The 10,345-nt window shown below is 40.6% G+C and overlaps 1 long non-coding RNA gene across 1 annotated transcript; it reads left to right on the top strand.

The window, feature by feature from the left end:
• The first annotated feature begins 2,153 nt into the window (after positions 1-2,153).
• LOC131699993 (uncharacterized) lies at positions 2,154-6,610 on the top strand. The gene is made up of 3 exons (XR_009308357.1): positions 2,154-5,284; positions 5,524-5,791; positions 6,375-6,610. It is a non-coding gene; the product is annotated as an uncharacterized LOC131699993 (long non-coding RNA).
• The last annotated feature ends 3,735 nt before the right edge of the window (positions 6,611-10,345 follow it).

Below are 10,345 nucleotides of genomic sequence, written 5' to 3'. Positions count from 1 at the left end.
TTGTAAGTAGGGGGTGGGGGTTTTGGGTTTAGTATTGTTACAATGTTAAACTCACGCACAGTTGGAAAACGCAGGAGAGAACTAACACCGCCAATTGTCCAGGGCTAATAGATAATTATTTTACTTTATGTTACTCTGTATCAGGGCTAATTCATAAACTCTAGTAGTAGTGAATTTCTCTGTATAATTTTACCTGCATGTTAATAATAAAACCTGATTACTGTGATTTGAAATTGTTTGTCATGTCTGGTAATTTTTACTCTCAGTTCTCAATAGATATTAAGAAAATATTAGGCCTTGTTTTCTTACAAATTGGCGACCACAAAGGGACCTGAGACGTAAAAAGTCTAGAATAATGGCTGTTCAATTTCAATAATTTCGGGACTAACACAGCCATTTTTCACTTCCAGTGCAGGCAGTGAACAGGGAACAGGTTTTTAGAATTGACTAACAGTGAATTGCGAGAACCTATTGGTAAATATGGATTATAACCTAATTACTATAGGTAGGGAAATAGTGTTGGTTTGACCATCCCCTGATTAAAGAGTGTAGCGGGAGAATGAATGGGTAGTGTAAAGAGTGGCTGAAGAGAGCTGTGAGGGGGTAAGTGCACTAAACGACATGTACATTTGGAGTAATAAAACAGCGAAACTAAGTATATAGGACGGCATAGGATAAGCCGATAGTGTAACTATCCACACCAGGTGGAACTGATAAGAAGTAACTGAACCATAAACTCCAGTTAAAGCCCATAAGTGCACATACAAAAGTGTAAATTTAATGTGCAAAGAAACAAAACCACTTATTAAAATACATGCCCAGAGAGGGAGTGCTTTTTGCTTTCTTAGAATAATATTGGAGCAATATACTGGTAGAAAGAAAACTAAAACTGGTAGAAAGAAAACGAAGTGGAGACAACAGAATAGCAAACTGGTTGAAAAGGGGATACGTGAGTACATGTTAGAGAAAACTGCAATTAAAGGGAAAGATGGAGAGAGACGGTTGGTCAAGTAATCTGAGTCATGAAGAGCAGAGAGAATGGCTTGTGAAACAAAATAAAGACAAATTGGAAAAGGCATGTGTCATGATGGTATAGAGGTAGAGTAATGCATAAGGCTTTCTCAAGAGTGTTGTGTGTATGTGTCTAAGTGTAGTTTTGTTTTGTTTTGTATGGTGTTGGGTACGTTGTCTGGGGAAAAAGGGAGTCTGATCAACTCCAGGATGTCAAAAGACAAAAATGAGAATGACGAGAACGTGGAGCATAGATTATGAGAACGTGGAGCATAGATTACTAGAACGTGGAGTATAGATTATGTTACAAAACATGGTAAAACTGGAGTCTGTGCAGAATAGCAGTGAACCTGTTATCACAACAGGGCAGCAATGTATACACAGAAACGAGAAAGAAAAAATAAAGCGAAACAAGCTAATTGTGTGCGAGCGATGTGACAGACTGTCGAGGATATGATTTTACAAACGCGATATGATTTTACAAAAGAAAATTGTAAGTAATTGTCTGTTGAGAATAAAGGTTTGAGAGAGCAAGTCAAGCAGTTAGAAACGATTACAAGTACTATTTTGGTTGAAAGGCAATTATCTGCCACATGGCAATTGGAAATGTGTGAGGAAAATGCAACGCAAAGACAACAATTGACAGATTGTCAGAAAAAGATCATTAATTTGGAATCAAGTTTGGAAGATGCACAGATAGCCTATCAAGAGCTATAGAAAGTGTCAGGCTGTGCAGACTCTATGTCTCACTGTCTTGCAGATTCAAAGAAAAAGAGCATGACCTGATTTGGGCATAGAAAGGCTTTGTTCCTTTAGAAAGGAATCTAGCGAGTAACAACTGCCAATTGAATAAAATTACTTCTTAGGATATTTAAGTGTAAAAACAAAGGACTTTGAATAATGTTTAAAATATGTAACAAGCAATGGCAAGATACAGGGGAAAATAGCTGTTTTCTGTTAAGAGTGCTGTTTAGTGGAACAACTTGGTACTAAGAGAAAGGGGGTGAGGTCAGCACAGAGAGAGAGAGAGAGAGAGAGAGAGAGAGAATGTGAAGGTCGCTGTTACACAGACTGTGTTGAAATAAACTTTTAGAAAGAAAAACATTTTTTTGGAGATCTGTACATCTGAAACACTATTATTATTATTATTATTTGTTTATTTAGCAGACGCCTTTATCCAAGGCGACTTACAGAGGCTAGGGTGTGTGAACTATGTATCAGCTGCAGTGTCACTTACAACTACGTCTCACCCGAAAGACGGAGCACAAGGAGGTTAAGTGACTTGCTCAGGGTCACACAATGAGTCAGTGGCTGAGGTGGGATTTGAACCAGGAACCTCTTGGTTACAAGCCCTTTTCTTTAACCACTGGACCACACAGCCTCCTACAGCCTCTCAGCCTCCTACAGCCTCTCCTATGAAGACTAATTATGCGTAAAGGTAATTCTGTTTAAAACAATTAAGGACAAATTTAAAGGTTTTATTGAAGTATACTGGTAATTCTGTAATGATTAGGAGTGAAGCCAGATGTGGCTTTATTCTGGGGTTTTTGCATAAAGTAGTAGTAAGTTTTAAATGACACATCAGCATCAGAGACAATATGAATCACGGATTGAAAAATGAAAAATGAGGAACGTAACATTTCAGGCATGGATGTTATGGGAACAAGAGGCTACACAATCGATCCCAGAGCTAGAATGAGCTACAAAGATTTCAACTCTGCAGCAACAGAGTGAGTCGGGTGCATCAGCTGAAAGACAGAAGCAGCATCAGAGCAACAAGTACACATGATGTGGTTTAGAATATACGAGTTGGTGTCAGATCCCTTGGTACATTAGGATATAATATGTTTTATATTTATCACAATTAATGTTTTACGGAGCTTCTTGTGAGTTTGCTTTTTCAGCCGGTCAAACGCAGTATTTGCATACACAGGAGAGGTGATGATAACTAGATTAATATGATGATTGAACCATAAATAAGATTGGAAATGAAATAGGAGTGTTGGTGCAAGGGATTGACAGGGTAGTATAGAACAGACGCTGAGTTAATGGCAGTACCAGGGTGGTAAGCCAAAGGGTCGCCAAAGTGGGGCTAAGCAATGCTCTAATTGTGGTCATAGAGGATATTCAAAAGGAACTTGCTGGGCTGAGGGAGGCGATGCTGAGGGAAATAGACCCCAGCAGCAGTGTGAAATGCTAGTGGATACTGCAGCCATTTCCACTAACTTGGAAATGTAACTGGATTAATTAAAGAAACTGCTGTGTCTTGAGGAAGGGCCCCTTTCTTGCAAACATACTGAACTATGTGACCTACTGAACTAGGTGACTGGGGCAAGGTGGCGCCTGGACTGGATTAGGCTGAAAGGACAGGAGTTATGGACAGATAATTCACACTTGCAACAACAAGCATTTTGATGCAATAAAGACATAAACTAGTGATGTCCCAGTGGAAAAGGACATTAAAACATCAAAGGACTGGGAGTTTAAAGAGGCAAGATACACAAATTATCTCACGAAAGTGGATACTTAACAGAGTGAAAAGACTATAAATATCCAAGCAAAACTACACATTTTGCACTCCACATCGAATGCTAAACAAGGTGCTGTCACTCTACGAAGTGAAGCTGCAACTCCGGGACTCTGCCTGAAAACAGACTCAAGACAGGACTCTGCCTAAAAACAGACCCAAGAGGAGAAAGCAAGCTGCAAGCGAGTCAACGAACACAAGCAATGAGACTGAGGCCTGGCTGGAGAACTGCCGAAAAACTTACAGAGACTTTTATAAGACAAACAAGTCTGGGTCTGCTGTATTTCTAAGTCACAGTATCCAAAAAGAAACTGTGCCCTGCTACCTGCATAGCTAAAGATTCAGCAAAGAGGACAGAGCGGGTGGGCACTGTTGTGGATCATATTTGAGGATTGAAGACATTGTTGCAGCTGTTTGTTGATTCTATCGAGAATTGAAACTTTGTTGCCGAGTTTAATCCGATTTGAGGATTGAAGAGTGTTGCTGAGTGGAGAGCCTTTTGTACTGGACACTTCAACAGATTGATTTTCCAAACCAAAAGTCTAAGCTTCAAGGAACCGTTGAGTATAATTCCAGTTGCATTTTCCTTTCATGGAACTAAATTAATGAATTGTAACATATTCACATAGAATTTAACTATTAATTATTTAGTTTGCACACTTTGAGTGTAAAATAACTTTTAGTGAAACTTGATCAAGTAACTATGAGTAATCTACCTCATATTGTTATATGAAGAATTTCTTTAAAAAGCAAACTTTGCTATATTCTGAATCTATATACCATTAATGAGCTTAATGTGATATATTGGATGTGTATGTGTGAGCAAGCTACTAGCTACATGTGACAGAGAATTAATCCAAGTCAACAATTTCCCTCCTGACCTGTGAGGGCGCTGTATAACAGGAGGAGTGTGCCCTGGACTGGATGGTTTGGCAGTTCATTCCAGGGTCAGTCAGAAGTCGGCCATCCAGAAAGGGGGCGGAGTCACAATACCAGAAATCATCGTCTTAATGCGGTCGGCGATGTGTCAGTCATGGATTGGAGGATACGTGATTGCACTCACTACCAAAGGGGGCGTGACTGAAGGTATATCAGGGGATGTGGCTGAGCGGTCCTTTGTTATGGTTGTGAAAGACCTGTAAAGGATGGTAAAAGCTGAAAGTAACTGTGAGTTTTTGTCATGTTGTATCTGTCTTTCTATTAATTGTCACCCTTACCCGGACTGCACTGCAGTACTGTTTCACTGTTACTGAATTTTTTTTGATTAGCTTTACAATCCGCCACAATCCGGCCTCCCTGGAAGCCGCAATCCGACTGGTGGAGGACTTCGAGGACTCCTTGCTCTCCTCTTCGACCAGCCAACTGACCGCTACCTCCCCACCAAGCAGCAGGGGACTGGTTCCACCTCCACCTTTTTTCCTCATCGCGCTGACGTCCAGACGTCCCAGATCACCGACCCCAATGGGCAGCCTAACCTCCTTACCATGGAGGCGACAGCTGACCCACAGCTGGGGTAGATTCAATGCCCCTGACACGCTGCCTTATCAGCAGAGGGACAGATATGTAACCCCAGTGCCTTCTGCCCCTCCTATCTATTCCAGGTGCCATCCCACAGGACGTACCGCCTGGCTGTGCTCCCCAGCAATAAAGTGCAATGTGGCAGCATGTTACCTGACATCAGAAGCAGGCAAGAGATGGGGAAATGGTCGGGAGGAGCCTTGTATCATAGATGTGGTTGTCGGTAAAGTGAGTACCCATGCATTAGTGGACTCAGGGTGTGGGCAGACTTTAATTCGGGCAGTGTGTCGTGGCAGTGTCACCTTGCAGTGGGGGTTGTGTAAAGGCTACCACACCCAGTAATTCTTGGCTGGGACTGACCAGAGTATAAACAATTGCTTAAAAAGACAGTCCCGATCATACACATAAACGTGGCAAAAAAACAAGGGGAAACAAGCTGACTTGTTTTCTTCCTTTTTTCATGCTAGAAAAACAAAGAAAGCAAGACGGATTGAAAAATGTGAAAGTGCATCAATGAGACGAAGTTGGGGTCTGGTGGGAGAAAGCTCGGATGGTATCAAACACTAATCACTAATCACTAATTGGTACGGAGTGTGACCGAGAGGGCGAGGTTACTGGGCCATCCATGCAGATGTTATTCCGGCCCCTCTCAATATACCGGACATGTGGGACCGAAGCACGGACCTGGTGTGGGACCAACACAACGACTCCACACTGGTGGACACTTGGGAACAGGTCAGGTCTATTGAAGGGAAAGTGAGTTAAAGGCGCTGGGGTGCTAGTATTTCCACACTTCATTATCAAGGGGCAATTATTATATAGGGTGAACCCTGCCACGGGCACAGGACAGCCTGTAACACAATTGATGGTTCCCCAGTCTTATCAACCCGAGGTCATGAGGCTGGCGCATGATATCCCTTTTGCAGGACACCTGGGAGCTGATAAAACTAGGGAACGCATATTGGCTCGATTTTATTGGGTAGGACTTCATAAGGACGTGTTGAAATGTGTAGCCACATGCCCAGACTGCCAGTGAGTAGCGCCGAGTTGAATGCACCCCGCCCCTTTGGTCCCACTGCCAACAATTTCCACTCCCTTTGAACGCATTGCAATGGACATAGTGGGCCCTTTGCTACCTTCTGACTCCGGGTATACGCTTATATTAGTAGTGGTAGATTATGCAACGGTATATAAGGGGACGTAGCGAGGTGATCTGTTCCTTATTATGGTTACGCTAAACTGAAAGGACCCGAGTACTTGAAAGAACCGCAAGTGTTTGTTTAGTCTGTCTAAAACCCACTGTTTGTTTGTTTAACAGACTAGATGGCTAACACAATCCGGAGCTGTCGCTTATGGCCAGCACTAAACCCGGACAACACAGCACTATTGTTCAGGAATAAATTGTACTTCACCACAATCACTGCAGCACTTTGGATGTGACCATGTTTGTGTTACTGGATTATTGTTTATTATTTACAGGACAGCAACCCATCATTATTCACTGCGCAGTACGCATTGCTATGTATTGCCAGCCCTCCTTTTGGTCATCAGACCCTTTTGGAATACATAATAAAACGGAAAAGATTTCACCCGTACTTTGTTTTCTGTCTTTCATTATTGGATTACTGCACCTGCTCTACACCTGCGCACCACTTACCACTTTGCCACAATAATATATGCCAAAATAACAGCACAGTTATGCAGTACTAGAGAATAAATGAGTTTGCCTTGCAACACTCTGTAACAGATTTATATACATCTTTTGAATTTCAGTTCTGTTGATATTTCCGCCTTTCCTTTCCCCAGTAACTTGAATTCAAGATGTTATTTTTCTATTATTATTCCTTTTTCTGTTTTTAGCCAATTGCAATTTTCTTCCTGGAATCACAAATTAAATAATTGTCAAGCACAAGCAAACCAATTACTAAAAATAACTATTGTACCAGCTTGATCGCATTTGCATTTGAGCTAAATTATATGAATTTTAGGCCAATTTTTTTCCCAGTCCCTGCTATTTACAGTTTGTTGCCTGCTTCAAATGTACAGCAACTATACGCACAGTAGGCTCAGGCAGGAACATGAAAAATATCCTTAATCTCAGTGCTGCAAAAACACTTGTGTAGTTACCAGGAGAATGACACAGGTCAGTGAATAAATAGCTCACTAGGGATGTGTGACAGAAGGACAATGATTCTTGGTGGTAAATCTCCCTCTCGACCTGTGAGGGCGCTAAGTAACGGGAACAGAGTACTCTGGACTACGTGGCCTGACACTTCGTTCCGAGGGTTAAAAGGAAGTCGATCATGTAGAAAAGAGACAGAGCTTCGGTACACTAACTCATTGACCTGGAAGGGAAATGATGTGGCAGCGGCAGATCATAAAAAGCAGCTGCAATTGTACTGCATGAGTGACGGTATAAATAGGGGTCGAAGCAATGTTATCTGTTCCTTCGTTTTGGTTGTGTCATTGACCTGGAAGGACCCGTACTGTTGGTGAAATAATCGTGAGTGTTTGTTTGTTTGTTGAGTGTATTCACTAGATGGCTAACACGTTCTGGAGCTGTCGCCAGAGGCCGGCACAAACCCACAAACCCGGAACAGCACTTCACTTCTACCACTGTAAAACTGTATCACTAATTCACGCACTAACCGGACTTGTGTATGTGTTTTGTGTTTAATGTGGGGATACAAGAATGGGACTATAATTTCGGGACTAGCTTGGGGATTAAAAATGTAAGTAATACACGCCGCTGTATTACTTACCATCATTATTATTTCCTGCTTTCTTTGCAGCTTGTCCTATGGTTTCTCTGCAGACATCAGCAGCTCCTTCCATAGACACAGAGGGATTCTACTTCAAACTGTTTTTTTTAAACTGTGCATGTTGTCAAAACATGTGATATTAAACTAGCAAAAAAATATGTTCATGTTAGTACTGTGTAAACATTCATTAGGGATGGTATATTGTGAAGCAAATTTAACAGTGTTCATGCCATCACTATGCATCCTATACAGCCCCACTCTCAATGTCTGACTCCCTGACAAAAATGTATTGAGAACAGCCTTGATTACTTTAACAAAATTAGAGCACCTGGAAAACACAATTTTGGTAAGCAGATGTAAACACGTAAACAATTGTTTAACAAGTGTTTAACAAAAGGAAGTCATAAAAGATAATAAAAAATGCCCCCCAATGATAGTATAGCATGTTTTTTTTTTTTTTTTTTTTTTATAACGGTAGACCATTCAGCATTACATTATCAAGATGGAATCAACAGCATCATTTATCCTCTCCAAAAAAAACATAAGCTTCCTGCTAAAATTGCTTCTGATTATCTGTTATGAGGTGGCAAAGCATAGTAGCACTGTGCAGTACAGACTAAAGGAGAAGCATTGTGTGTGTTTATTTTTTCCTCGAATAATAATTAAAGCATGACCAATAATGATCTAAGCAGTATTATACACAACACATAATAATATAATAAACAGGTATGAAATTAAATATTGGGAAAATGCAGATTATCTAGTAAAGACACTGAGATAATGCATACTACAGACACTGAGAAAACACACCAGGACACAGTACTGTAATCCCCCTTTTATTTGGTGTTTCATTAAGCTGAGGAAACACTAAACCACTTTTTCAAGAACAGTGCCCTTAAACCTTGTTCCAGGAAACGGGGAGTCTTAGTTTGAGGCAACTTTGTTGTATCAAACCCCAAGTCTACCCTGGTGTGCCATGCAATGGCCTGAACCCTAGTCTCTTACAACCAAGTTCCAAGCCACAAAGTGGCTTTGTGTTTTGCATTATACCATTAATTTGTATTATCATGCGTTTATTTGTTAGTCAGTGGTGCAGTGCTAAATTGTGCACAATTACAAACCACCTGCACATGAATGAGCTGGAGGGGTTAGCAGTACATGTGTGTGCAGTCTATTGCTTCCAACACATTGGGGAAACTAGAAATGTCATAGAAATTTGTTTTCAAAGGCTTGTAAGTACACTCTGCTTTTAGGGAAAAATAGGTATTTGGATGTTCATCTCAAAAACGCATTGAGCACAACTGGCAACGCACGATAAAAAGCGGACTGGGAAATGTCAGCAACAGCTGCTACAGTCCTGTGAAAGGACCCAGAGGCAAGATAATGCAGGGTGGACAATAGTTTGACCACTGCAGGGATAACGTGACTTCTCTGGGTGACAGGCTCCAGGTCATCTTTTAAATCAGACAGCAGCTCGAGAATTATGTGCTTAACTTGCTCTTTATTTAAATCGAAGAGGGTAATGCGGGTACGAAACACCCTTCTGGCTGCAATCACAGCAGACATAGATAGGGGACAGTGTTTTTCATAATGCCTTTTAAATGTTTGCTTTTAAACAATTGCAACAGTTTAAAACGTGTTTTCAAAAAATCTTAACAAATGGATGCAATTTAAGTGTCGCAATTGCTGGCAGCTTTAGTACATCTCATTATAATATTTGAGAACCCTCATTTGCACTACATCTCCACCCCATTTTTGAAAATTTATGCAGGAATGCCCATAAATACATATTCATCTAAGGCTGAACTGCAAAGAAAAACTGCTGCCACAAAGCATTCCCCAAAAAGTCGCTAACAGCATTGCGCTTGCTTAGTACATTTCACCGTAGATCCGACTTGTTTGCAACTAGTTATAAGTGAGAGGACAACACAGCTCTGGGGCCGGTTCTAGGCTCCTATCTTGCTCCTGTGACGTATTGGGTTGCACTAAAAGGATCAGCGCTGATCCTGAGCTGAGTTTCGGCTAAAAATCTGATCCTATTTCAGTATTGCTTCAGACCAAGATCAGAATCAGATCAGAGCTTGATCGAACGTTTTTAAAATGGACCATGCATCATCAAAATACCTAACTGAAACCTTTTTAAAATTGCTAAAATAATATTTAAATAAGCACTATATTGAATTTGGATAATTTTAACGATAACTTAATAAACTTTAAATCCTGCTTGCAGGGATATCCAAAAATATTCCCTTCAGATTGAAATGGAGATAATTTAATGTTTTAGAAAACATTAAGCAACAATGCATTTAAAAGTAGCTGTAACCACATTGTATTAAGATAATATCAATTAGAAGAAAAAAAAAATTGTACAATATTAGTTTGTGTTCAGCTATAACTGACATTTCTGTTTTCGCCGTATAGCTACAGAAAAAAAATAGACCTGACTGCGTAATGAGGTTTCATAAATATTATTTCTACGTTTTGTGTGTTGACAAAGTTATACTGGCGTTATCATTTTATCGATGTT

This window comes from Acipenser ruthenus, chromosome 2 (genome assembly GCF_902713425.1).
Source record: "Acipenser ruthenus chromosome 2, fAciRut3.2 maternal haplotype, whole genome shotgun sequence".
Taxonomy (NCBI): domain Eukaryota; kingdom Metazoa; phylum Chordata; class Actinopteri; order Acipenseriformes; family Acipenseridae; genus Acipenser; species Acipenser ruthenus.
This window is presented reverse-complemented; position numbering and strand designations above follow the sequence as displayed.